This window comes from Macaca nemestrina, chromosome 3 (genome assembly GCF_043159975.1).
Source record: "Macaca nemestrina isolate mMacNem1 chromosome 3, mMacNem.hap1, whole genome shotgun sequence".
NCBI lineage: Eukaryota > Metazoa > Chordata > Mammalia > Primates > Cercopithecidae > Macaca > Macaca nemestrina.
Window position 1 is genome coordinate 94,089,924 of NC_092127.1, and position 27,094 is coordinate 94,117,017.

General features: G+C 36.6%; 1 protein-coding gene across 9 annotated transcripts in view; it reads right to left on the reverse strand.

Moving 5' to 3' along the window:
- LOC105464217 (bone morphogenetic protein receptor type 1B) overlaps positions 1–27,094 on the reverse strand; it is a 393,013-nt gene that overhangs the window by 145,456 nt on the left and 220,463 nt on the right. For 7 of the 9 annotated variants that reach the window (XM_071093297.1, XM_071093292.1, XM_071093294.1 and 4 more), the window contains one exon: positions 11,201–11,295. The gene's annotated coding sequence lies outside the window, so the exon portion shown is untranslated. Of the gene's footprint in view, positions 1–10,948; positions 11,497–27,094 lie in introns of those variants that run through there. The other 2 variants (XM_011711885.3, XM_011711884.3) reach the window with 2 other exon arrangements.

Here is a 27,094-nt window from a genome sequence, read left to right on the forward strand (position 1 = left end):
TTGTTATTTAATCTTCCTGAATTTCCATTTCCTTACCTTTAAAATAGGGATAATAATAGCTATCACACAGAATTATTATAAGGATTAAATGAAACTTTTATTTAATTTTAATTTTATTTATTTATTATTTTATTTTATTTTTTGTGATGGAGTCTCACCCTGTTGCCCAGGCTGGTCTCATACTCCTGACCTTGTGATCCACCCGCCTCGGCCTCCCGAAGTGGTAGGATTACAGGCGTGAGCCACCGTGCCCAGCCCTACCTTCTGACTATTAAAACTTTGGTGCAATGGTGCAATCTCGGACCACGCCCAGCTAATTTTTGTATTTTTAATAGAGACGGGGTTTCACCATGTTGGCCAGGCTGGTCTCGAACTCCTGACCTCATGATCTGCCCGCCTCGGCCTCCCAAAGTGCTGGGATTACAGGCGTGAGCCACCGTGTCCTGTGGAAACTATTATCATATATACAAATATCCATGACATGTTGACGAAGTTACCATTAATTATAAAATGAGAGGGTAAATGACTTTAGGGAAATTGTGAAAGATGCTAATTGCAGTTTTACATTTCATAACACACATTTTTCTTGCTTCCAGGCATTTACTGTTGTTACAATTCGAAAGATTTTCTTCAAAATGCACAAAAAAAGAGTTTTCTGATATAATTGGGCAATAGACAGGAGATAAGGAAAAGTTTGAAACTTTTTTTAAAATCAGTAACAACTTGGTATAACAGAAACTTGCTGAGATGCAACTGACATTTATGAAAAGATAAAAAAGAAAATAAAAACTAGGAAACAAAGGAGGGAGCCGGGAAAAACAGGGATCAAGAAAGGAAGAATGTAACCAGGAAAGGAAGCGAGAGGGGGAGGAGGGAAACCCAGAGGGGAGTGATAGCATGTGTAGCTCCTGGCTGGGTGGGTGGGCTGTCTGAGAGGTCATCTTAAGTCAGCCTGTTTGTTGAACTGCCCTAAATGTAAGAAATGAGTGGCCTTACAGGAGCCCAATGTGTGTTCTACATGCCTTATGGTATTTCTAAACCAGCATTTGATCTCAGGTATGCTCCAATACCATCAATTAATACCACTGGCAATACACAGCTAATAAACAGAAACATATGTGTCACAAAAAATATTTTATTAAAATATAACCAAAATTTTAAAATTGATTCTCTACCTCTGCAATTCACAGTCGTAGTTTGGACTATTAACAATGAAATCATGTTAGCACAAATACCACATTTCCTTTTAACTAGAAGGAACATACACTACGGGAACAGCTTCAAACTGACCACAAAATCAGCTCCCCAAGTTAAGAACACATGGTTTCAGGAGACATATTTTAAACTCACATTGTGCTTTGCAAGCTATACCAATAGACTTTATATTGCAACGGCTTAAGAAAAAAAGCATTCTAAATTGTCTGCTTCTACCAATAATAACTGAAAATAATTACATGTGAGATATTAATGAATAACTCAAAAGACTATATGCATTGTATCTTGGCTCATTTAAAACAAATAAACAACAACAAAAAAGCTCTACACATTCAAGGAACTGTGAATTACTTCAGCAGAACGCTGTGTCCTAGGTCACCATGCTTTCTTTCTCTCTTATTGTCAAGATCAATTTGCCAACAAGCCTCTGATAATAAGCACAGATATAAATTTCAAGGTTAGTAAGCTAAACTACTACTGGGAATAATGATACATTAATTTACTGATGAAGTTAAAATTGGTATAGAGAGAAGTAGAAAGAGGCTCTTAAGAAAAATGTATTTTACATGGAGAAAAAGCAAATATTCACCTGAGGAATATATGAAACCATAATTGAATTATATTTCAACCATATACTGTGCAGTAATAGTCATCTTTACATTAAAGCAAGAAAATAAATATGATTGAAAAATAAGGAATATGAATAACCTATTTAAGACTTTTAAGACAAAACAAATACTGATGCATAATATTCTAAATAATAATAGAAGAACAACTTGCTTATCAACAATAAGGTGTAATTGAATTTTAAATGTTCTAGGGCAGCGTTATAAAACAAAATGAAGTATGGCAGAACTGTTACCAAAGACATACCAATGTATCAAAAAAGGGCAGAGTGATTCAAGGAGGAAAAAGTCCTCCATTATCTTGAAGCAAAATTGTTTGCCTTGAGTTAAAGAGGAAAACAGAACAAAATACTTCATAGTGGCCAAACACATAACGAAAATTAAAATTTCAAATGATGTCTTTTTATAAAGTTTCACATGTGAACTCCCCAACACGTACACAAACACAAACTATGTTTATAAAGCATATCTCTTCAGAGCAGATTAAACTATCCTCTTAAATCATTCCAGGTAACCAATTAGTATATAAATATTGAGTTCTGATGACACCAAAATATCCACAATTTCCTTTCCTGCTTCAAACACAAGACACTGATACCACAGCAATGAGCTTGACTCTCTTAGCTGAGTAGTTTAAAATAGAGATGGTAGTAAAAGCTGTTGGTTAGTGAGACTCATTTCTCCCCTGAATGAAACTTAGAGTACAGAAAAAGAGACCCAGATGGAACAGTCACTCCCTGATGACCTCACAATTCCTTGCCAATTTTCCTTCTAAGGTCATGAGCAGATATGTAAGGGAAGGCATGGTGCTATGTTAAGCAAATGAGGAAGAACTGAAATACAAGTTGGCTAAAATGAAAGAACTTGATAAAAGTCAACAGTTGTAGTAAAATCTGAGGAAGTTAAAATAATTTTTAACTGCTCTGAAACTAATTTAAATAGAATGATTTCTTTCCGTTTTGAGATTCTGGTATCTTCAGTGCTAATTCCAAATAAGTTTCCACATGTTGCCAGTTTCATTGACTTGCCCTTACACTTTGAAAGTCAGCATTCCTGAACTCACTGCTTCACAGATGGACTCAAGCTGGGAAGATTCGTGCCATCAGAACACTACAGACACACATGTATTATCACTACTTATGGCAAAAAGCGTAATTTCTCTTTCTGGCAATGTTTCTTTAAAAGATGAACTTCGGGCCGGGGGCGGTGGCTCACGCCTGTAATCCCAGCACTTTGGGAGGCCAAGGCGGATGATCACGAGGTCAGGAGATCAAGACTATCCTGGCCAACGTGGTGAAACCCCTTCTCTATTAAAAATACAAAAATTAGCTGGACATGGTGGCACGTGCGTGTAGTCCCAGCTACTCAAGGGGCTGAGGCAGAAGAATCGCTTGAACCTGGAAGATGGAGGTTGTGCTGAGCCGAGATCGTGCCACTGCACTCCAGCCTGGGTGACAGAGCGAGACTCTGTCTCAAAAAAAAAAAAAAAAAAAAAAAAATGATGGACTTTGGCCAGATCTGAGTTTAAATCATGACCTTATCACTCATTAGCTACGTGAGGTTATCTGTGACTTTACATTTTGGGGTCTGTTTCTTTATCCTGAAAAGAGGAAATAACAATAAGTCATCAGATGGTCTATTAGAAGGATTAACAAAATATATATATATATATATATATATATATATATATATACACACACACACACACACACACACACACATACACATACTAGAGGTGGTTATTCATGCATCATTTCTCAATCACACATATTATATTATTAGGTATGGCTTTAGATAAGTAACATACACAGCCTCTTGTCTACAGTAATTTCTAGAATCATGCCAAATCCAACACTACCACCCTAACATGTTCCAATGTTTAAATCTCATTAAACAAGAAACATCAACTTTAAGATAAAAATTTTAATGCAATACAAACTGAAAGGTAACACAAAGATTGAAATTTGTGGCACAGGAATACACAATAAAATGAGTTCACAAAAAAAAGTGAGAAAGGGGGAGAATGATTCAACAAAAGTGCTGAAGTACTTGGTCAAAAAAATCCTTGTGGACTATAGTATTAACAGTTAAATGAAGACATAAAATGTAGAAAACTATTTTTTCCTATTTCTAGGTTTAAAAAAGACTTTCTAAGTTTCAAAAGATACTGAGAAAATATCGATTAGCTTTAATAAAAATATTTCAAAACATACTTATGTTTCAAAACACATAAAACAAAATTAAACAGTAATCCAAATCTTATGAAAGCAGTTGCAATGAATAGACATTTAAAGAATCAAGATCCTTTAATTTTTTTTTAAATAAAGGAGCAATTGTAAACCAGAAAGGAGAAGAGAGCTGCTGGAAAAAAGAATAAGTAGACAAATAAATTATAAATAACAAAAAAGGTAATAACCCAAATTTAAATTCACTAGTAATTAAAAATAAGTAAATTAAATATCACTTTCCTCATATTAGCAAAGATGTAAAAATCAGACATTTCTTTGCAGGCATGACATTTAAAATGTGGGCAATACTTATTTAAAGTGAAAGGTATTAATCCAACGGAAAATTATCACAAAGGGATAACCAGGCGTTTTTATTGATGCAGAACGGTGAAGATCACTTTGCTTCTGACATGAGGGAGGAGGAAACAGGAAAGTACAGAAATCACAGGCTGAGGCTGAGAATAACCTTCAGCTATATGTTCAAAAATTCTTTCATTGCTTATACACTGTTAGTAGGAATGTAAATTAGTTCAGCCACTGTGGAAGCAGTTTAGAGATTTCTCAAAGAACATAAAACGGAACTACCATTTGACCCAGTGAATCCCATTGCTGGCCATAGATCTAAAAGAAATAGTTCTAACCAAAAAGACACAAGCACTCATATGTTCATCACAGCACTATTCACAATAGCAAAGACATGGGGTTGACCTAGGTGACAATCAACAGTGAATGGATAAAGAAAATGTGGTACATATACACCATGGAATACTACACTGCCATAAAAAAGAATGAAATCGGCCGGGAGCGGGGGCTCACGCCTGTAACCCCAGAACTTTGGGAGGTCGAGGCAGGCGGATCACAAGGTCAGGAGATCAAGACCATCCTGGCTAACATGGAGAAACCCCGTCTCTACTAAAAATACAAAAAATTAGCCAGGTGTGGTGGTGGGCACCTGTAGTCCCAGCTACTCGGGAGGCTGAGGCAGGAGAATGGTGTGAACTGGGGAGGTGGAGCTTGCAGTGAGCCAAGATTATGCCACTACACTCCAGCCTGGGCGACAAAGCAAGACTCCGTCTCAAAAAAAAAAAAAAAAAAAAAAAACAGAATGAAATCGTACTGTTTGCAGCAACTTAGATGGAGCTGGAAGCCATTATCCTAAATGAATTAATACGGGAACAGAAAACCAAATACTGTATATTCTCACTTATAAGTGGCAGCTAAACATTGGGAACTCATGGACACCCAGATGACAACAACAGAAACTGGAGACTACTAGAGGCGGAGGGAGGGAAGGGAGGAAGAGCTAAAAACTACCTAGTGAGTACTATGCTCACTACTCAGGTGATGGGATCATTTGTATTCCAAACCTCAGCATCACATAATATACCTATGTAACAAATCTGTACAGGTACTCACTGAATTTAAAAGAGAAGTTGAAAAAAAAAGAGAAGTTGAAATTATAAAACAACAACAACAACAATAAAAAACCTCTTTCATCTAAGTATACAAGCAATTTTTACCAGAGCCCTTAATATTAATAACAATGGATAGAGCCAAAGCGCCCCAATTTCTTTGGGAGTGGTGGGAACAGATATAGAGAAGCAAAAACTTACTAGAAGATGAAAGGTACAAAACAAACTTGTTTTTCCCCTCTCTGCATCTTCGATTATTTACATTTTTAAAAGAATCCCAGATGAAAGCCAATACAACATGGAAAAGCCCATTGGATTCTTTCGATTTTGTTTTAAACAAAGTTTTTCCAGGTGTAAATTAGAACAAATAATCATCTTTAAATCTTTAAATTATAAAACAAAATATAGCCATATATATCCTATTGAAATACAGGATTTCTAATCTTAGAATTAGAAATTCTAATCTTAGACATAATCTAAGCATGAAACTTGTTTTTTTAGCTCCTGTCTTTTGCTCCAGGACTATCTGCCATGTTCTATTGAATGAATGTTTGTGTGGCAGAATGTGATTGTACCACGAAACAGAATAGGGCAATTCAGGGGAGCCAGAAAGGATACCTGTCATTAGACAAAAAAAAAAAAATTACTTTACTCCATCTCACTTGATGGTAAATTACTAGCTCTAACTTTCAGGAATTAAGAAATAACACAAAGGAGTCTAATACAAGACAAGACACAGAGACACAACAAATTAAACTTTAAATGCAGCATGAAGAACAAAAACAGAGCAATTACATTCAGACAAGAAAAGCTGCATTAATAACATACTGGCCTTATAATTACCTAACACTAATTTTTATCCGAATCTTAACTAGCTACTTGAAAAGCTGATGTTTGGCAGGTTATGTTACCTGTGGATGCCACAACTGCCCATTGATAAAATGGAAGCACTGAAGAAAAGCTTTAAAGTCCCACTTCCATAATTAATTCACTCTTCTCCTCTTGGGTTCTATGAATTACATGCCCTTCACTGTTATAGAAAAATTTTGGTTGGCAATAAAGCTTGTACCAATGATAAAATAAGACTTGATTGTTCTCGTAAAATCCTTTATGCCTCATTCCAACCACGAAGTTCTTTGAGCTTTTCTTGGTGCTGGTGGTGGTGTTTTTGCTTATGTTTGTTATAGTTATATGTTTCCATACTGAGGCAAGCTTGGCTTTCCCTCCTCACTGGCTAACAGGAACTTGGTATATTTCTGTGTCCATACCAAAGAAAATTCCACCATCCCAATCATATAATATTTATATTACGATATGCCAGTGAGATCTATAAAATCCATACCTATGACTCTTTGCTAAGGCACTTTCTCCACTTTTTTTCTTTTTTTGGATACGGAGCCTCGCTCTGTCGCCAGGCTGGAGTGCTGTGGCGCAATCTGGGCTCGCTGCAAACTCCGCCTCCTATATTCAAGCAATTCTCCTGCTCAGCCTCCCCACTCCACATATTTTTAACACAGGATAGTTATATGGGCAAAATACATCTGAAAAAACGTTCCAAATTGAATTATGGTCCATTCCAAGCAATTATGATTACCAAATTTTCCTATGAAAATACCAATCTTGTTTTCATTCCTAAGACAGATACAATTCAAGGTTAAACAAACAGAAGAGTTATATTCAATGTCTGGAAGATGTTTATAAGGTTTAAGTGGAAACTGCTGGTACAGTACACTAAAGTAAAAATAATCAAATTAAGAAAACTATAAGTCACTCCAAATTGTTCATGAAGCTTTACACTTGTTCCTGGTATATAAAATATTTCATATATAATGTAAGAACTTTTATGTATGATGGGCAAATAAAATACAATTAAAGGCAAAATAAATTTTATTTTTATTGAATATCAGAGCTAAACTACTTTTTTTAAATGTCAACTTCCTTCTCTTTCAACATTTCTATTTTGAGGAGCAAATTCTTCTTCCGCCTGAAATGGAATTATCACCTTTCAGGTTTTAGAATTTTTAGACCATGATTTTCTATTATTTCATTAAAACCTGAACTATCTCTGCTCCAGTAAATGAAATCTGAGGGATTACTAGTAATATTGGGAGCAATTTCACTCTGCAATTCTCTCAGCTACATGAGGATGGACCTATTCTCTCCTGAAGCTCTCTCTGGGTCTTTTGGAAGGCATGACACTGTCTTTAGTTTGCTAGGGCATCACTTAATTTATCCATGTAAATTAAGGTAACATGGCCACAGCAACTAGCTGATATTTTTGACAGACTTCACCAAATTCATTACATAAACAGCATTTTTGGAATATGTATCCTGAATTTGTATTTGCTAACCAACATCATTTTGATTTTTGTTACTCAAATAAGCTTATGAGTTCAGCAAATATCTCTTTGCATGGATACACACACACACACACACTATACTGTGATTGGTCCTAGAAAAAGAAACAAAATAACTTTTTAGATTATTATTAATATCCCCAAAGTATGTATCATCTACTTGAGAGGTTTTCCTTCTATCTAATTAATCAAAATTGTAAAATATTTTAAAGTGAAAGGGGTATAAAGAAAATTATATTTAAAATAATAAAGTTTTTGTTTACTTCAAATTCTGGGACACTTGTTATGTGCTAGGTCTTGGGGAAGCATAAAAAATTAAATTTAAAAATCTGGCCATAAATAAATTACAGTCTCAGGCAGAAACAAAAACATATAACACTATATTATCAAGCTTTCCAAAGTACCGGGATGGAGATTTATATAGGAGGCCAAGTCATAGAGTCTAAGAATAGACCAGCAGGGCTTTCTCCAGTGAGCCTAGAAGGCAAAGATTGGGGAAAGGGTTTTCAAGATAGAACAGCATAAATGATACAAGAAAAAAGCAATGCAATGTGGATTGTTTTGAGAAATAGATGATGTTGAATACTGCCAGCAAATAAAACAGAAAGGGGAATATTCTCATGGATAGGCAAGAGAGATACACACAACAGCCCAGAAGGAATGGCAGAAGATTGATATAGAACAAAAGTAGATGGTATATGAGCAAGAGACTCATAGTAAAGCCTGGTCTTTATCTATAAGCAGTAGAAAGACAGGGATGGGATGGTTTTAGATTAAAAGCAATGGGTTCATCAGAGTGGAAGATTGACCCCCTAAGAGTAGTACAGGAGGCCAGGCGCCATGGCTCACACCTGTAATCTCAGCACTTTGGGAGGCCGGGGTGGATGGATCACCTGAGGTCAGGAGTTTGAGACCAGCCTGACCAACATGGAGAAACCCCGCCTTTACTAAAAATACAAAATTAGCTGGAGTGGTGGTGCATGTCTGTAATCCCAGCTACTTAGGAGGCTGAGACAGGAGAATTGCTTGAACCCGGGAGACAGAGGTTGCAGCGAGCTGAGATCTTGCCATTGCCCTCCAGCCTGGGCAACAAGATTGAAACCCTATCTCAAAAAAAAAAAAAAAGAGTAGTGTAGCAGATGGACTACTAGGAGAGCAAATATGACTCTAGAGCAGTGAGATCCATGAGGAGGCTAATATTAATATTTCAAGCTAAATTCATTCACATTGCTTCAATAGATACTTAATACATAATACAAAAGGTGCCATTTTCATTTTGTATAAGATGCTTGCATATAAAATATTATTTGTAAATATGATAACCAAAGTCAGGATGGACAACAGAGCCAAAAATACTGACAAGGCATTTCGAGTTTTAAAACACTCAACCAGTCTTCAACCAAAATACATCCTAATGCAGACATTATTAACCAGTGTCACAATGTCGTATTTCTTCTTGATTGAAAGGAAAACTTTCTTTAGTTTCTTTTTATTGTAGTTCTTTATTTGCTTGCCTTGTTTTCTGCCCAAATTTCAACAAGGTACTTCGGAAACAAGACACCAGAAGGAATAAAAACAAAACCAATAAAGAGGGGTAAGAAAGCAATTATCATGCCAGTATTTATTTAAATGCAAAATATAAAGCAAAAATTAAAAGACACTGAATAAAAATCTGAAATTACAATCTTGATCATGAGATATTACTTAAAGGGAAGAGCAAATAAAAACTGATAGATGAAATTAGCCAGTTAGATTCTATAACTGGGAAATGCCCATTCTAGATCAATCATGGTTGTATTTTCAAAATAAAGATATTTTCAAAAATCTAAATCAAACCCACTAATAAAATGGAAACGGTAGGCAGAATTTGAAGAAGTACAAAGATTCAGATGATAAAACGAGCAATAAATGAATGTCAAAATACTGTTTAAGATATCAATTACATTAGCCTTAAAGTATTTCTGAAGTAATAAAATTAATTTTGAAACATTTGCATCATTTGAAAAGTTATATATGCATTCAACAAAAGTGATACTGCACAACAATTGGTCTCATTTTAAGATTCTTACTTTGATTTAAACATATTCTACCTGTTGTTTTAGATCTGGCTTATCCTATTTTAGAATGCGCTGATTTCTGTATATTAGTCCTAACACAAAATCTGAGCCAGAGTATTAGCTTTTCCTCATATCTCTATTGCTGTACAGTTTCAGCTCTACAGCAGCATCAATCTCATTTTTTGTTTTTAACTTAAATATGTAGTACAGAAAACCCTTTGGACCTATAATCACCATCTATAACCTAACTTAACAGTTCTAAATATCATGCTAATGCTGATAGTTCTACAATCTGAAATGCGATCAAGGAAATTTTCATTATGTCAGTAAATTTCCTCTAGTTAAAGCCACAGTTCTAGTGAAACAACATAATTTACTTTATAGTCCATGTGTAGTAGACATAAACATACAAGTATGTATATTTCATGAGCATTCTAAACCAGAAAATACATAGAAAACAATTTTTTGTCTCCTTCAGTGCCAGTGCTTTTAATGATAATCTGGAATATGAAAAACCACAATGAAGATGAACACGCTACAGCACCGTGAACATACACAGAAATATATTTAAAGTGCTACATGTGATGACAGGAAAAAACGAACTATTAATGCATAGGAGGAGATGTTAATTTTAGTTTGAGGTTGAGTATGGAGTCGCAGTTTTTAGAACCCAATAGCAAGTGACCTGGACAGAGAACTTCTACCTCAGTGCTTGCCTTTGGCACCATGAATTAGGAAGACTGTTCTCACTTCTCACCGCCCCAGGTTCTCTCTAATCCCAAAGGTACTATTTCACTTCAGTGCACTGGAAAATGGAGGCTGGCTTTTTTTAAAAAAAGACCTCATGTTACCCAAATTCCCAGCTTCCACATTTTGACACTGACTACTACACCTTCATACGTTCATCTGAATGTTTCTCTTACAATCCATGTGTAGACCACTCACTACAATAAACTTAACTGAAACTAATGTTTTAATACCGACATAAAAGTAAATAGGAATTTACCAACTGGAAGACCTCGAGTTTGATAGAATGAAGAGACAGAAACTTACTGATAGGACACAGTATGAAATTGGTGCTTGAGAGCTATTCCTACCACACGCAGGAAACGTCTTGTGAATGTACCCGGCATTCTCAACAGCAGTACACAAAACGGCTCTGCCACCAAGAACATTCTTACCCAGCAGGCAGCCCTCCTCATTAGCTTTGACATGCCACACAGCCCTTTGCTTACTGATGCAGTGCAGCCAACAGGGAGACAGAGTTTACGAGTAACAGCGAGACTGAACTGGCTAATTACTTACCTTCTCACTTATGGCAGGCTTGCTTGTTTAACTTTTTGTTTCCTCTCTTGTCATAGCTCAGCGCCAAATGGTTATGAATCAGCAGAAGTCTGAACCTGACAGTCAAAAAGAATATATTTTCAGAAAAGAATTGGAAATTAACATTCCCTCCACTGCAGTCTTTCTTTCCTTGCCCTCTGTGTGCATGTTACTCTCCCGTTTTCTCTCTCTGCAAGGCAGCTATGTAGTGGTCTATAAATATTGACCCTGACACTTGCTCAGTGCTTTACTTGCTCATGGCACAGGTCTGTGTTACTGAACACCGTGGTAATACTCCGGCAAAGTTCTCAGCTGCTCAGACAAAGCTGTGGATTGGCTCACTACCCAGCAACCCTGTGCTTGCCTGGAAATACCATTCTGCTGCCAGCTTTACAGATGCTATGGGCCTTTCCTGAGGCCCCTATCAGGCACAGAAGGGCAATCATGAAGTTTGTCTGAAGAAATACAGCTTTCCTCAGGCAGGTGGAGAAAAGTGGGGCTAGGTGGAGTCAAAGACAAGAAAGGAAATACTGCCTTTGTTTCAGCCAAACAACATACTCTCAAACCCTTTATAAAAGTCATATCTAAATGTCAGTCAATCAAGCTTTATAAAACTTATTTATGATATATTATGAATCCAAATGACACAGGAAAGCAGTTTTGTAATTTTTTTAATATTGCTTCTCAAAAAGAAAGGCTGCAGTGACTAAGTAACTGGTCACAAAAATATGTCAATGTAAGTTCATTTGGAGAATGATAGAAATGTATAGGAAAGTATAATATTAATCAGATACAACATATATTTAGTGAAAGATGCCAAAATATAACCTAAAATTGTAACTCAACAGAATATTTACAGTTTAAATATAAACTTCTATATTTATAATTATGACAAGTTGAAAATTTAATTTTTAGATTAAGGATAGAATCCAAGTCATGACACTAGAGTATATGGTTTGTAGGTGACATAAACAAGGTACAGAGTATCTCCATATATCACCTATAAGGTCCACAGTATGAATGAGTAGAAAATAAATGAGCCCATATTTTTTATTGCTTATCAAAGATAATCATGTGTTTGCTTTACTAAAAGCAAATTTTACTAAAATTTTCTCTTGATTAAATCAAAGGTAAAGGAAACTTTTGGGAGACTCTGGTCACTTACTCATCTTACAGATAAGAAAATCAACCCCCAGGCTGGTTACTTTGCCCAGGGTCACATGGCAACTCTGTGACAGTGCCAACATGGCAACTCTGTGACAGTGCCAACACGGCAACTCTGTGACAGTGCCAACACGGCAACTCTGTGACAGAGCCAAAACTAGAAACCTTGCCTGATTACTTACAGTAATGTGTTCCTTCTATTAGAACGGTGGTTCTCAAAATAATCTTTAGGCTCATCTTCATGTGAAAGCTTACTAAAATCTTACCAGTAAATGCAAATATTATAGCCAGAAAAATAATCAGCATAGAACAAAAATAGCTTTTTACAGTGTAACTGACCAAAAAAAAAAAAAATAAAGTTGCACATAAGAATTAACTTTCCAACTATTTGAAATCCACCTTTCCTTGCTTATTGCAAAAATTAATATTTATCTAATAAATTAACTTATTGTCAAGAGATGTATATAACTAGGTGCTGAACAGGCAAAGATAAAACATAGTTCCTACTCTCAAAAGACCTTCCAGGTCTAATTCCAGAAAAAGAAAAGAGAAGTTAAATGTAAAACAATGTAGCAACAAAGACTAGAGGAGGCAACGATGGGAGAAGGGAAAATGAGCATCTGAGCCAACATGAAGTGGGGGTGGAAGAGGTAATTCCTCACTCCAGACTTCTGGATCCTAAAGAATGGGCAGAAGGTAGTGAGGCAAAAAAGGAAGAATGACACAATCAAGACAAAGGCAGGAAAGAGCACAACACATACTTAGAACTTCAAATAGATCTTTCTTGCTGGAGACAGTAAGTAGTTAAAAGCAAAACAAAACCAATTAGAAGGAGTAAGGTGATGAGGGATTTTATAAGCCAGGTCGACAAACTTGGGTTTTATAGAGTAGGATAGGCTACCAGGCTTTAATTGCCTTTATTCACAGACTCTTAAAAGAATTTTGAAAAATTATGTAAAATTATGTAACCATTTACACATTACCAAATTGACATTTACAAATTTCCACCTGTGGTAAAATATGTACTTGCAAAGAATTTAATTTCTACCCTATTGGAAATATTGGCATTTAAAAAAAAAACACATCAGCTATTTTAAATATACTCAATAGCATCTAAATCTACAATAATTTAATATAACCACTATCTATTTAAATAACACACAGAGATGATTCTTTTGGCAGCTGAAATTTACATGGCAATTTATTTTCTTGACCTTTATTTCCATCTTGCGGTCTCAGAGAATTTTTACGTATTTTTATAATTAAGTCCTCAGTTGTTCACCCTGTCATACTTTTTTTTTGAGGTGGAGTCTTGCTCTGTTACCCGGGTTGGAGTGCAGTGGCACTAATTAGACTCACTACAACCTCCGCCTCCTGGATTCAGGCAATTCTCCTGCCTAGGCCTCCCAAGTAGCTAGGACTACAGGCATGTGCCACCATACCTGGCTAATTTTTGTATTTTTAGTGGAGATGGGGTTTTGCCACGTTGGCCAGGCTGGTCTCAAATTCCTGACCTAGGTAATCTGCCCACCTCAGCCTCCCAAAGTGCTGGGATTACAGGTGTCAGCCACTGCACCCGGCCACCCTGTCATACTTCTCTGCAATACACATTTAATGCATTAGTTGAATTTTTAATGTTAAATTTTCTATGACTTCAGGATAATGCACCATAATAACATTTGGGATGGATAAGGGTGTGCTTTTCTTTCGTAAGGTAAGAGAAAGAGTGTTGTGAATAAAGCACTACTCTCAGGCAGATCAATATTAATAAAGAGTTTATGCAGAAGTGGAGAATCTAGACACTGATTCCATTAAAATTATCCATTCAACTGCTAAGAGAAAGAAACCAGTCTGAAAAGGCTACATACTGGGCTGGGCGTAAGTGGCTCACACCTGTAAACCCAGCACTTTGGGAAGCCAAGGCAGAAGGATTTCTTGAGGCCAGAAGTTCGAGACCAGCCTGGGAAACACGGCAAGACCCTGTCTCTACAAAAAATTTAAAAAATAAAATAAAAAACTTAAATTAGGCAGCTGTGGTGGCATACACCGGTAGTCCCGGCTGAGGCGAGAGGATCCCTTGAGCTCAGGGATTCGAGGTTGCAGTAAGCTACGACTGTGCCACTGAACTCCAGCCTGGATAGCAGAACAAGACCCCATCGCTTTAGGGGGAAAAAAAGGCTACATACTGTATGATTCTAACCATATGGCATTCTGGAAAAGGCAACACAATAGACAGTGTAATTGTCAGGTGGTTGTCAGGAGATGACAGTGAAACCCGGGATTTTTAGGGCAGTGAAACTACTCTGTATGACGCTGTAATGGCAGATGAATGATATTATGCATTTGACAAAGCCCACAGAGCTGTAAAACACAAAGAGTGAGCCTTAATGTAAACTATGAACTTTAGTGAAGTCTCTTTCTCTGTCTTCTTGAGGAACGTGGTCTAGAGGGAGTAGAAGTATTATTTATTGAGGACTGTCTAAAAGGGGCTTTGGAAATATCTCTAACACTAAAAACAACACTGGCAGATGGTTATGTTTTTGCTTTTTTAAAAAAAAAGAAAATGAGGCTTAGTGTTATTAAGCGGCTTGTCTGAAGTCATGTGACTAATAAATTATAGAACTGAGATTCAGCCCAAATCTGTCTGGCTGGACTACAGTACCACACAAGGCCTTTCTATCAGTCACTGAAGATGTATAGGCCCATGCCCAGGCAAGGAAGTGGATTAAACAGTGCACTCACAAACTCAGGACAGATTCACTGTATCCTGCATTTCTCTCAAGGAACTGCTTGAATTTTAATATTGAGTGTTGAGGGGTAGCAGAAAGATAGGACTAACAAATTAAGCAGTGGATGAAATTAAAGTAACTGATATACCTTACTAAAGAGAACTTAAAGGCTCTTTTAATCTTCAATTTGACTGATGGGCAAGGAATATATGAAGAGTCACGTGGGGTTCTTCTTTGAGTGGCTGGGTCTTTGCCAAGGCAAGGTTTTGGGAGGAGGAGGCAACTTTGGAACAGGGAGCTGGGAAGAGCAGATGGATTTAGTTTGGAACATGATGAACTTTAGATATCTGTGTTGTACTGAAGTATGTTCAATGGGCATTTAAATATACTGGTCTAGAATACCGGAGAGATGAAGACCGCATCAAATCAGTAAGCAGTTTTGTACTCTTGCTTTCCTGGTTCAAACCTTGTCACCATATAGTCTATTCTCAGTACAGAAGAGAAGTCACTTAAAAACCTCACTCAGATTACATTCATCTTCTAATCAAAGCCCTGTACTGCTTCCCCATTTTACTCAGAGTAAAAGCTAACGTCCTTACAATGGTCCATATAGCCTAGCCCCACTTTATTCTCTCATTTTGTCTCTGACAGCATGGACTAGGGCCCCCCTCAGTTTCTCAGCTCCAACCCACTTGTCCTCATACCATTCCTTAAATATGCCCGACCAGTTTACTCTTGGTATCCTTCTATTTGCTGTATGTTCTTGCAGAAAGCTGCACGGCTAACTGTTCACGTTCAACTCCCTGTTGAAAGTGCACCTTCTCAGTAAAGCGTACCACTCTCATACTATTTAAAATTGCAAACTTCCTTGTTATTTGTTATTGTTTGTGTCTTCCCCATAGAATATTCAATAACAGCATAGATTTCAAGCGCCTAAACTGAGCCTTCTACATAATGAATGCACAATAAATATTTGTTAGATAAATGACTAAAATAAACATTTACGAGCAACACGCCAATAAAGGCGGCTCCCAAGGTCATGAGATCTCTCAGAAATAGCATGTATAAAGAGAAGTAAACCAAAATCAACATTTACAAAGTAGGTCAAGGAAGAGAAGGGCATAAAGACTGAAAAACAATTACGAGGTCAGTAGAAGGAGAATGAAAAAGGGCTGAATGAGGACAGAGTCAAGGACTGAGGGGTCAACAATGTCGAATGCCATGGAAAGATTACATATGAAAGAGATTGAAAAAGCCCATTACATACAACATTCAGAAAGTATTGTGATACTAAAAACCACTGAAATGCATGATTTAAAAGGGCAAATTTTATGGTGTATAAATTCTATTTCAATAAAGCAGTTATTACAAAAGAAAAAGCATTGGCAGCTGAGCTGTTTTCACTGCAGGTGGGAGGTAAGCAAGGAAAGTGAGACAGGAATAAAGTCACACTTTTGAAAAGTTTGGCCAAAAAGAAAAGAAAAAGAAGGATGGGGTGATGCTTTAAAACAACAAACAAACAAAACAACCACAAAACTTCATTCCAGTGTAGAGGTTGAGTACTCTGAAGTCAGGTAGCCCCGTGTTTTCTTCTTTCTCCAGCTACATTGTAAGTTACATATGTGCCTTACCTTCCTCATCAATGAAATGGATTTAATGTTAGTACCTTGCATCACTGGGAATCAATAATTCATTGTATTGTTGAATAATATTTCATTGTATGGGTATGCCAGGTTTTATTTATGCGTTCATCAGCTAATGAACATTTGGGTTTGTTTCCACTTTGGGGCCATTATGAATAATGCTGCTATAAACAAGTTTTTGCTTCCAACTTATATTTTCTTTTTTTTTTTTTCCTTTTTTTTTTTTTAGACAGACGGAGTCTCACTCTGCTGCCCGGGCTGGTGTGCAGTGGTGTGATTTCAGCTCACTACAGCCTCCGCCTCCTGGGTTCAAGCAATTCTCCTGTCTCCGTCTCCCAAGTAACTGGGATACAGGCGCCTGCCACCACGCCTGGCTAATTTTTGCATTTTAGTAGAGATGAGGTTTCACCATATTGGCCAGGCTGGTCTCGAACTCCTGACCTAGTGATCCACCCGTCTTGGCCTCCCAAAGTGCTGGGATTACAGGTGTGAGCCACTGTGCCCAGCCTCAGCTTATATTTTCATTACTCTTGGGTAAATACCAAGTAGTCAAACTGCTAATATGCTAATTTTATGTTTAAGATAGTCAAGAACTGTCCAACTATTTCCCAAAGCAGAATTTCACTGTGGCTTTAATCTGCATTTTCCTAGTGATAAATAATGTTAAGCATCTTTTCATGTGCTTATTAGCCATTTGGCTATTTACTTTTGACTTTTGGTAAACATAATTTCAGAAAACGCTATGACCAAATAAAGCTTAAAATATGTTTTTGAGGGCCCAAGAAAGTTGTACCTGGCATAAACAGAGTTACTTACTTGTTAACTGAATAAATAAACTAATAAACAAATGAATGATTAAGGAATAAGAAATGTTTTATTTATTAGTATATTGTTTCAGTTTTTAAAATGAATTTGAATTCCTATACAATTTCAGTAGAACTTTTAGTAAGGAGAAGCAGCTTTGGGAAAAAAATAAAATTGCAAAGAAAATGTGCTAATCCTCTGTTCATTATTATGATAAATACCTATATTGGTACTTTCAGTTTGGTAATAATAAAATACTCTATCAGATCAATGTTAGGTAGCTGAAATTGTAATCTTGTTACATTAATGCTTTAATTTAATGCTTCCTTGAAATTCGGTGTTAAAAAAGCAAGAAGCTAAGTAGTGAATGATTTTTTGTTTGTTTGTATGTTTGTTTTAAGACAAGAGTCTCGCTCTGTCACCAGGCTGGAGTGCAGTGGCACGATCTCGGCTCACTGTAACTTCCACCTCCTGGATTCAAGCGAGTCTCCTGCCTTGGCCTCCTGAGGAGCTGGGACTATAGGCACGTACCACCACGCCCAGCTAATTTTTGTATTTTTAGCAGAGATGGGGTTTCACCATGTTGGCCAGGATGGTCTCCATCTCTTCACCTCATGATCCACCGGCCTCGGCCTCCCAAAGTGCTGGGATTACAAGCGTGAGCCATCGTGCCTGGCCATGAATGATTTTAAAATATATTGTTGACAAACTTAATCATACATGAATACTAGAAATTTATGTAATGAGACATTCTTCAGGGGCAAATGGGTACAAGCAAGATATTAATAATCCAAGCTAGTCCTCATTTTTCATCTGAGGGAACAGGTGGCGTTCAGTGTAAATGAATGAGGAGAAAGAATATTGACCCTATGATGTGCCTAGTTAGAAGTAAACTACGAACTGTTTTTATCCTCTTTTTTTTCATACTTTAGGGGCCTATTATTAGGCATATCATATACAGACTCACTTACCTTTAACTCTAAAGTTCTTTGTTCTCAAGTAATAAATAATTTGGGCTCCCAGGACCCCACAGAAAAATCATACATAAGTCTACCAACCTTACTGCTGCCACTTTATTATAATACATACCCATTATTAGTATGAGAAGTATTGGCTGCTCAATTAATAAATAGGTCATTTGTTCTTTTCAACTGAAATAATGTTGTATGTAAGTTGTAAAGATGGAATAAACTAAATCCAGAAACCACAGCAAAGAATGCGTCTTTGTAAACTTTTATATGACATCGCACAAACCAAATGGCAAACTAAACTAAAGCACTTTATCATTTATCAATAGAAATTGTTCTTAAATTCATAGTGCATACAATACACACAACCATAACCAATAATAAAACTAAATTATGTTTAATAAAATAAGGTAATAATGAAGAATGAAAAGCACCCAGAATTTCAAGTTATTTTTGTTATAGTCGTTGCTAATTGAACCTATATTAAAACTTCACTGATTTCTCATCATGTTTAATAATAATAGCTAGGTTACCAGCTGTGTTATCAGTATTTCAATTTCTTTTTCTCCTAGAGCTAAATGTATATTTATATGACATGAATGACAATATCAAAAGTGTTATTTAACATAATAAATATTTGCGATATAATTCCAAGCATTTTCTACTTTTTAGAAAGTCTGCAGTTCTTAAAATTATCATATACCTGTAAGTAGAAATTTCTTAAAGGTAAGGAATTAATCCTCACTAAATCAAACATTTCTACAATTACTCCAAAACGGAAATTAGATTAGGTCTATGTGACAACAAGAGACTGGATAAGAATATTTAATTCCATTAATCTCTGGATGATTCTAATATTCAGATAAATCATTATCTGACATTTTAAATAACTATTTTCTTTCATTATAAAGGCGTAGCTGAATTTTCAATGTTTCTTTTTTAGAAATGACTCATTAGAGGATATTTTCATTCACACAGATACACATAATTAACACTATGCCATTAATTTTATGGAATAGTTATTTCTAGAAGAAAAAAAAACTGCAGTATATTTGGTTAGGCAGTACAACCGGAATCTCAAGAATAAAAAGTATCTTTCGAGGGGGGTCAAAAAGGTGGTCCTGAAACCATCCATGCCAGAGAGATTTATGTCAGCTAAAAGGAAAGAAGCAAAGACTGGTGGATTCCTTAAGACAAGCTAAAGTCATACATTAGAATGGGGGAAATCTCAGGAAGGAGGGACTCAGCAAAAACCAACTCAATGGTCTCAATGGGAGAGGAGAATATCTGTCTACCAAGTTTAAGCTGACTTTCACTGTTTATTAATTATAAGGCAGTAGCTCAGAAAATATCACTGAATGATTAAATTTAGGTAGTGAAAACAGGAATGTGGATTAAGTCTGAAAATTCACTAAAAAAACAAAAACACTGGTCTATTTTACAGCTCCATGATAAATACACTTTCACATGGAGGATTTAAATTGCAAAGCTCAGGAATATCATTATTCAATTTATATTTTTAATCAAAATATATTTTTTAAAGAGGAAATAGTAAGAAAACAATAAAACAAACTAATCTTTGTAAAAAATGAATGAAACATCCATTATTCTTCTTTGGTTCACATATAAAATGTGGTTGTTTCCACTTGCCATTCTGACTGACAGGGCCTGAAATTCTCTTGAAATGTGGTGTCAAAAAAAACTAAAGAGTAATGGGAAAAAAAAGACTAAAAATGAAAAATCTCACTTCTATACTTTGGTAGATCTGAATATTGTCACGTAAAATACATTGTCAAGACCTGATTAAATTAGACTTTAAGATGGATGGAAGCAATTCTTTTTGTTTTTGAAAATTTTACTTTCATGAGATTACTTTGGAGTGGTGAAAACTGACAGGAATGTACTCTGAGTTTTGTTTTGTTTTGTTTTCCATCCTCTAATTTACTTCAATCTGGTATGAGTCCTAGATTGAGCAAGAACAGAGCTGCAACTGAGCTAAAGAAAGATAGTAAAAGTAGAAAACGTAAGAATAAAGAAAATCCTTATACTTTTTTTCATGATCCAATAAAGAGATGAAATAATGTTATCAAATAGCATGTCAATGTAGTAACTAAACTACTTATGTTTTTGTTTTGTTTTAAAGGTAACCGGTATAGAACCAATGAATCAAAATAATTGTTTTACATAAATACTTGTGTTTGGAAAAACATATACAAACCGCCCCCTTATAATTGATACTTAACACCAGTAGAGAATATGAAAGAATAAAGTTCAGGAACCTTAAAAACATGTCTAAGGGCAAAGAGATCCATGGTGCTGGGGTAAAACCTCTCTTACGGTCCAACTCCTAACGGTCTCTACAAATCTAACAACTCACATTTATATTTTTACAAGGGCTCTTTCATTTGTTCATTGGGATAAGCAATAAGAAAGTATTCCTACTTTACACATGAGGAAAGTGAAGTTCAGAGCAGGGAACTTCACTTCCCTGCTTTGGGAATAGCCCAATGTGTGCATGTTTGAAAGAAACATAGATAGAAACTGAATTCAGGTCATCTCACCTTAAATCTTGGGCCCTTACTACTATATCTTTCAGTAACACCACAGGAACAAATCTCAGTAGAATTATTTTCCTATAGGAAAACACAATAATTCCCAGGGAACAGAATGAAGTCTTACAATTTGGGGCATATATATTTTTGTTGACAATGGCCACACACACAAATATAAAGCTCTTATTTTGGTTTCTCTGGTGTTGGTTAATAGCAGTATCATTACTTAGTCATCCATGCTAAAAATCTCAATGTCTCACTTCTGCTCTCCCCTATTTCCAATTAGTTCCTATATACTCAAGATTCTTGAGTATATGGTGATCTCTGGACCTTGTCTCCTTTTCTTTCCTCTGTCCTACTGAAATTCCGACTTAGCTTTTATCTAACTTTAAATACTGAAATGATCACAATATAGGCTCCCTGGCACCACTTTCCTTTCTCCTCCATCAATCTTCTATATTGTTACAATGCTGATTTTTTTAATCAAGACCCCCTCTGGCAACAGAGGGTTCAAACTTCTCAGCAGAGAATAAAGGCCTTTCCACCACCTTGACCTGGCCCTGTCCTTTCAGGTTCATTTCCCCCTCTGCCAATAACACAAATCCCACCTTATGCTCTCCTAATGTACCATGCCATCTGTTCACAGGAAATGCCATGTGTAGACTTTCCATACCTCTGTTCACAGAATGACCTTCTGTAAACCTTTATTTCTATGCAGTAACATTTAAGCCAGAACAGAACTATATCCAAATATGTAAGAAAGGAGATTCAAATTAAAAGAAGGAAAACTACTTTGGATGCTGTAACTCTGGTATCAAGACTTTGCTTTCCTTGCTTGCTGTCTCCTTCCTAGAAATGTGACATTGGTAGTGTTTCCTCATAAAAGCACAAGGGAAAAGCGCATACCAGTTTCCAGGCTTACGGCAGCAAAGCTATGACAATACTGTGTATTTCAGAAGGACTTTGGGAACCTGAACAGAATTTCTGTCCTGAACATCAATTTTTCTTTCTCTGTTTAATTATCTGTGTAATTTTTTAAAGACAATAAAAATATGTCCATTCCAACTGCATGAGTGTCCTTTTGAAAGACCTAGTCATCTAACTATCAGGTAAAATTATGCATAGTAGTACTATAGAGATTTTGAAGCAGGATACAATCTGAATGAGCAAACCTAAGTAGTATTTAAGTGCTAAAATTATGACAAAAGTACCCATGGAGCTAACAGGGCCTCTACATAGAGATTTTTAAATATTTATGTGCCCAAGGACTGCTGCAATTTCTTTTGGGTAGAATAATGAAGTTCAAAGTACACTGATGAAAGTTTTCATTGGGTTTACTGGCAATCAATATCAATTAAAAGCTACATTTTAAAATGCATATCAGGTGTTACTGGAAGATGCATCTATCTGAATAGCAGCTATTGAGAAGTTTATCAAAAAGAGTAAATAATGTATAAAAAGTCCCAAGTGAGTGATGAAAACCTGATTCAAATGACAAGTCACATATCAGTTGGAAGCCAGTGCACAGACTCATTGGCACCAACAATGTTTTCTTAATTTCCTAAGTGTGCATAACATCATGCCCTCCCCCTCCAATTGGCTTAGTATATCCCTTTTTATTGCTTTATTCTATTAAAAATTACTTCAACTCACTTACATTCCTGACAAATCCATTTTATAATTTTAATTAGCAGTTCTAATCCTTCTCATGGAATATTTCTTATTTATTTTATGCTTTCATTCAATAAACACTTGCTTAGTACCTGTTATGGGCTGTTATGGGTCTGGCACTCTAGACACAATCCCTGTTCCCAGTGAGGCTAAAAGCTAGTGAGGGAGACAGACTGGTGGCTACATCGCTACAATTATAATATGGCAAAAGCCATGAGGTAAACATGTAACATAGAAAATAAAACTTCCTGGAGACTGAGCTCAGAGAAGGCTTTGTGGAGGGGGAGGTGATACTTGGGTTCTTAAAATAAGAGACGTTAACCTGAAAGTATATGAAGATTTCTAACACGGGACACTTTGGTAAGACCTAAAATATGGCTTTGGAGTGACAGCTTTAAGTGGTAGTAACAGGCTTAATATCACTGCCCTTATTTTCCGTATTGAGACTACCACGTTTCTAAGTGTACTTCCTCTCTCTGCCTGTTGACATTTCCATTCATTTCATTCTAGGTCTCTATTCAAATTTTTAAAATGTGATCTCATGTAACTTTTTGGCAAAAATAAGATATAATTATGAATATTATCAAAATCATTTTCAATTAGCATTTTTATTCATTTGTTTAAAAAATATTTATTGAGCAACTGCTATGTGGTAGGCTTAAATGTTGGATACATGATGGTGAAGCAGCATGTCAGGTATGTTCACTCATGGACTTTATATACTAGTGGGAAAACAAACACTAACAAATGAATGTGATAATAATAAATAGAAAAAAAAGCAATAATTAAATTTAAACAGAATAATGTGATAATATTTGAAAAACAAAGCTTTAGACAGAGAAATTCAGAAAATGCCTGCTTAAAGCAGAGCCCTTGGAGCTGACACCTGAATGGTGAGAAAGAGCCAGCCATGTAAAGACCTGTAGCAAGAGGATCCCAAGCAGAAGAAACTGCTAATGGAAAGTTCCTTGGTTAAGAACATTCTTTAGTATTCTGGTGACAATTTTTTTTTTTTTTTTTTGAGATGGAGTCTCGCTCTGTTGCCCAGGCTGGAGTGCAGTGGCGCCATCTCGGCTCACTGCAAGCTCCGCCTCCCGGGTTCACGCCATTCTCCTGCCTCAGCCTCCCCAGTAGCTGGGACAACAGGCACCCGCCACCACGCCCCGATAATATTTTGTATTTTTAGTAGAGAGAGGGTTTCACCATGTTAGCCAGGATGGTCTCAATCTCCTGACCTCATGATCCGCCCGCCTCGGCCTCCCAAAGTGCTGGGATTACAGGCATGAGTCACCACGCTCGGCTGACAATTTTTTTTTTTTTAATGATAAAGAGGACACATGATGATGTCAAATAAGGAGATGGTGGCCAAAAGGCATGGTTGCTTTTGGCCAGTGGTTCTTAAATCATGCTGCACATTAATATCAACTAGGATGTTTTTAAAAATCCAGATACCCAGGACATATCCCAAACCAATGAAATGAGAATTGCTGGAGTAAAAGGCAGACGCCAGTATTCTTTAAACTTCTCCTTGTAATTCTGATATGCAGCCAAGGTTGAGAAGTACTAATTTAGGCCACAGTAAGAAATTTAAATTTTAGTCTAATTACATAAGCAGACTTTGGAAGATAAAGATTTCATCTGAAACTTCCATCATGCGCCTGATTGTTTAATTCCTATCTGAATGTTTGTTTTGTTTTGTTTTGTTTTTTAAAAAAGCAATACACCTTTGGATACATTTCCTTCTGAAGTAAATTTATGAATAACAAAAATGAAAGCAATTCTTGAAATGCTTGCCTCTAAAAATTCAAGTAATTTAGGTGAAAATGAGTTCTTCTGGAAATACCTAAGACAATTAAATCCATCTCAGACTCACTGCTTTTATGTATTCTCCCTGTGCGTTCTGGAATACACTTGCTTACAATTTGTGAGTAACTTTGAACATGTTAGGAGGAAAAGATACTCAAAATGTGAAACAGTATCTACATTTTGCTTACATTATTCTTTCTGATTTCTCCTAACACTGACCACCAGGGTTCCACTAGTGTGTGTTCTCTGTATTTTTAAGCCCATCTGCTGAAAGGGCATATCATTTTGCAGCATGTAATTCTGATAAGAGTTCACCAGCTACCGCTGAATAATTCAACTGGGAAATAATCTGAACAGTGAAGTTGATTTACTAAAACTATTGGAACCTGAGAATCATCATGGGTTTACATGATGATTTTAAACATTTAGATACATTTATCAGGCATAGTTGCCATTTCTATTGTTCTTTCTTTTTTTTTTTTTTTTTTTTTTGAGACGGAGTCTAGCTCTGTTGCCCAGGCTGGAGTGCAGTGGCCGGATCTCAGCTCACTGCAAGCCCCGCCTCCCGGGTTCACGCCATTCTCCTGCCTCAGCCTCCCGAGTAGCTGGGAGTACAGGCGGCCGCCACCTCTCCCGGCTAATTTTTTTTGTATTTTAGTAGAGACGGGGTTTCACCGTGTTAGCCAGGATGGTTAAACACACTGGGATATCTTTCCTTGGAGTGTATTTAGTGGAAAATAAAGTCTCCTAATCATAGGTTACATTTTCCAAGTCTTAGTGTCAATTTAGGTTCTTATTTTTTAACAGCTGAAATCATCCATAAACTAAGCAGGCTAAATTAAATTGTAAGAAAATAAAAAGCAATCAAGTACTGGTCACATTCCAGAAAGGCAAGCTAATCAGTTAAAAACTGATTTAACTATCATGTGGTGCGGAAGTCCTAAGAGTTCCACTGGCAGAGCTTCTCCTCATGTTTCTATCAGAATATTAAAATATTAAAATATGGATTAAAAATTCAACCATTCAATAGAAGATAAATTTGCTGGGCATGGTGGCTCACACCTGTAATCCCAGTGCTTTGGAAGGCTGAGGTGGAAAGATGATTGCTTGAGTCCCGGAGTTCAAGGCTGCAGAGAGCTGGGATTGCGCCACTGCACTCCAAACAGGGCAACAGAGCAAACCCTCGTCTCAAAAAAAAAAGGATAAATTTATGAAACTCCATTATTTACCTGCCCAAAGCAATATTCCACCTCATTGCATATATAAGTATTACACTACCAATTTTTTATCGAAGGGAATTTCAAGGTAGTAGACAAATTTTCTGCACAATGTGACAACATTGTGAGTTAAAATGACAACTTCTACTCTGTGTGTGTGTGTGATGGAGTCTTGCTCTGCCGCCTAGGTTGGAATGCAGTAATGCAATCTCGGCTCACTGCAACCTCCACCTCCTGGGTTCAAGCGATTCTCCTGCCTCAGCCTCCTGAGTAGCTGGGATTACAGGACTGCACTACCATGCCTGGCTAATACCCAGGTATTCCCAACTTGTATTAAGTACTTGTCTTCCCTTGTCTAGTAGACTCTATTGTTATAAACTTTGATTTGACAATGATTTGTATTCATTCATTCATTTTTCCAACCCAACTATTCCAATTCAGGGTTTTGGGTGGCCAGAACCTATCTCAGCAGTTCAGGGTGCAAGGCGGGAAATAACTCTGGACAGGACACCATTACCTCACACAGTGCACTCACACACCCACACTCATTCTGACTGGGACAATGCAGATATGCCAATTCACCTAATGCGCACATCTTTAGGATGTAGGAGAAAATTGAAATACCTAAAGGAAACCCACATGGACATTGGGAGAAAGTCAGACTCCATACAAAGAGGGGCCTCCGCTGGGAATCGATTTGTTTTCTCATCAGTTACTGAAGAAAACAATGCTGAACAAGACATTACTTGAGGACCTGTTGTGTATCACAGAGGAATTTACCTGAGGGTGAGTGGTTGAGGCAAAATTAGGGCTACAACATGAAATAAGCAATCCTATTTGTAACTTAACTTATTCTATTATAACCACACTTTGCCTATATTTTAGAAAATCATTCAAACTATAGTTAATAATTCACAAAGAAAAACTGCCTTCAATTTTGTGATGAATAACTTCAGTGGTCAGTTCAACTACTAAAAAGTGGTGTGGTTTCTTAGGTACAGTAATAATTGCAATGAACTGTGATGACTTATTCTGGTATTTTCCATTCATTTTATATCACCTTTAATCCCTTTAAGAGAGCTACAGGGAACATGGTCTCCTGACAGCCCTGTGAAGATGCCTTTGTGTTTCAAGCAGGTAGCAGTTTTCTGCTCCTTGGTTTTCACAAGTTGCTGCATACCTGGCACTCCCACAAAAACTAGCTGGATAGTGTTGCTGCTGAAAGCAAAGGGGAAATCGAAGTAATAAGATGCAGTGAGCAGGATCCAGCCTATGCAGACTAAACATCCGAAACAGTCCAACATTTCCAAAGCACACGTGGC